Raw genomic sequence first — 3,115 nt, forward strand, 5'->3', positions numbered from 1 at the left:
CTTCTGGAAGGTTCTCCCATCACAGAGGAACTCTAGAGCTCTGTCAAAGTGACCATCGGGTTCTTGGTCACCTCCCTGACCAAGGCCCTTCTCCCCCGATTGCTCGGTTTGGCCGGGTGGCCAGCTCTAGGAAGAGTCTTGGTTCTTGGGGACCTTCAATGCTGCAGAAATGTTTTGGTACCCTTCCCCAGATCTGTGCCTCGACACAGTCCTTTGACCTCATGGCTTGGTTTTTGCTCTGACATGCACTGTCAACTGTGCAACCTTATATAGACAGGTGTTTGCCTTTCCAAATCATGTCCAATCAGTTGAATTTACCACAGGTGGACTCCAATCAAGTTGTAGAAACATCTCAAGAATGATCAATAGAAACAGGATGCACACGAGCTCAATTTCGAGTCTCATAGCAAAGGGTCTGAATACTTATGTAAATAAGGTATTTCTGTAAATTCTGGTTTTTATTTTTTATACATTTGCAAACATTTCTGAAGACCTGTTTTCACTTTGTCATTATGGGGTATTGTGTGTAGATTGCTGAGGATAAAAAACAACAACATTTAATCAATTTTAGAATAAGGCCGTAACGTAACAAAATGTGGAAAAAGTAAAGGGGGCTGAATACTTTCTGAATTCACTGTATGTGCGTCAGCCTACTAACTATACAAAAATACCCTATTATATTTCAAAATTAAAATCGAATTCACTAGCCTATACTTGTAACTGTCACACCCTGGCTCTGGGACTCTATATGTTGAGCCAGGGTGTGTTCATTCTATGTGTTCTGTTTCTATGTTGGGTGTTTCTAGTTCGTCATTTTCTATGTTTGACTGAGTGACTCCCAATCAGAGGCAACGAGTGTCAGCTGTGTGCTGGTTGTTTCTGATTGGGAGCCATATTTAACTGTCTGTGTTTCACTTTGTGTTTGTGGGTTTTTGTTCCTTGTCGAATTTTGTCACCGTGGACTTCACGAGTCGTTTATTGTTTTGTTTTTGTGCGTTAGTATAATAAAGTATAATGTTCGCTCAACACGCTGCGTATTGGTCTACTTCTCGTCAAGACGATCGTGACAGAAAAACCCACCATACCAGGACCAAGCAGCGTGTCCAGGAGCAGGCAGCCTGGTCATGGGAGGAGATATTAGACGGGAAAGGGTCCTGGACCTGGGAGGAGATCCTGGCCGGGATGGATCGCCGGCCATGGAGTGAGACGGTGGAGAGGCGACGGAGAGAGGAGCAGCGGCGTCAGCAGGGTCAACGTCGGACAGGTGAGAGGCAACCCCAAAAAATGTTTAGGGGGGGGCACACGGCAGGGACGACGAGGGAGCAGGAGGTAGTGTTGCAGAGGATGGAGCATTTGGAGGCGATAAGGGAAAGGGTGAGAAATGAGGCACGGCGAGAGGAACTCGGTAGGCAGCTGAGGGAGCGGGGGGTTATGACGAAACCCAGTCCCGCTCCTCACACCAAGCAAGTGGTGTGCGTCACCAGTCCGGTCCGGCCCGTTCCTGCTTCCCGCACTAAGTGTAAGGTGCACGCCGCCAGCCCAGCCCGGCATGTTCCTGCCCCTCGCACCAAGCCTACGGTGTGCGTCGCCAGCCCAGCCCGGCCTGTCCCTGCTCCACGCACCAAGCCTACGGGGTGCGTCGCCAGCCCAGCCCGGCCTGTCCCTGCTCCACGCACCAAGCCTACGGGGTGCGTCGCCAGCCCGGCCCGGCCAGTTGCTGCTCCACGCACCAAGCCTACGGTGTGCGTCGCCAGCCCAGCCCGGCCTGTCCCTGCTCCACGCACCAAGCCTACGGGGTGCGTCGCCAGCCCAGCCCGGCCTGTCCCTGCTCCACGCACCAAGCCTACGGGGTGCGTCGCCAGCCCGGCCCGGCCTGTCCCTGCTCCACGCACCAAGCCTACGGTGTGCGTCGCCAGCCCAGTCCGGCCTGTTCCTGCTCCACGCACCGAGCCTACGGTGTGCGTCGCCAGCCCAGCCCGGCCTGTCCCTGCTCCACGCACCAAGCCTACGGGGTGCGTCGCCAGCCCGGCCCGGCCTGTCCCTGCTCCACGCACCAAGTCTACGGTGCGCGTCGCCAGCCCGGTCCGGCCTGTTCCTGCCACTCGCACCAAGTCTACGGTGCGCGTCACCAGCCCGGCCCGGCCCGTTCCTGCCACTCGCACCAAGCCAGGGGTGCGAGTCGTCAGTCCGGCACAACCCGTGCCTGGGTCATCGGTGCCAATTCAGGTACCGCTCAACTGCTCCACTAAGGAGCTGAAGCCTACCGCTCCTGCTACGTCCAGTCCAGCTCCAGCCAGCGGGGCCAGACCGGACCAGGGGTGCTATGGGGGGTTTGTTGGAGGGTGGTGGGCAAGCCCGGAGCCGGAGCCGCCGCCGAGGAGGAATGCCCACCCAGCCCTCCCCTGTTTTGCTCGTATTTAGGCGCGGTCGCAGTCCGCGCCTTTGGGGGGGGTACTGTCACACCCTGGCTCTGGGACTCTATATGTTGAGCCAGGGTGTGTTCATTCTATGTGTTCTGTTTCTATGTTGGGTGTTTCTAGTTCGTCATTTTCTATGTTTGACTGAGTGACTCCAATCAGAGGCAACGAGTGTCAGCTGTGTGCTGGTTGTCTCTGATTGGGAGCCATATTTAACTGTCTGTGTTTCACTTTGTGTTTGTGGGTTTTTGTTCCTTGTCGGTCTTTGTCACCGTGGACTTCACGAGTCGTTTATTGTTTTGTTTTGTGCGTTAGTATAATAAAGTATCATGTTCGCTCAACACGCTTCTCGTCAAGACGATCGTGACAGTAACTTTGTAAGCCGCATGTGCTGCACCAGAATGTTCTCTCAGCGATCTCATGATTTGAACGAGGTACGTAATTCCAGTCCATATAATACAGTATAATACAATATAATACAGTACAGCAATACAGTCCACACTCAAAAAGATTAGCCTACTGGAGCTAGTTTCATTTATTTACCCAGGAGAGCATATAGCTAGCTACATCTATGGGCTTTAATGTTTTTCTGTCGTGCGTAATGTGCAGTAGCCTACATCATATACTATATGTATTGGATAACGGCACAATCATCTTGGCTTTTTTGGGCTTGGGCTCCTTAAATGTCGTTAATGTAG

This window comes from Coregonus lavaretus, assembly GCF_964263955.1.
Source record: "Coregonus lavaretus genome assembly, chromosome: 26".
Classification (NCBI taxonomy): Eukaryota; Metazoa; Chordata; class Actinopteri; order Salmoniformes; family Salmonidae; genus Coregonus; species Coregonus lavaretus.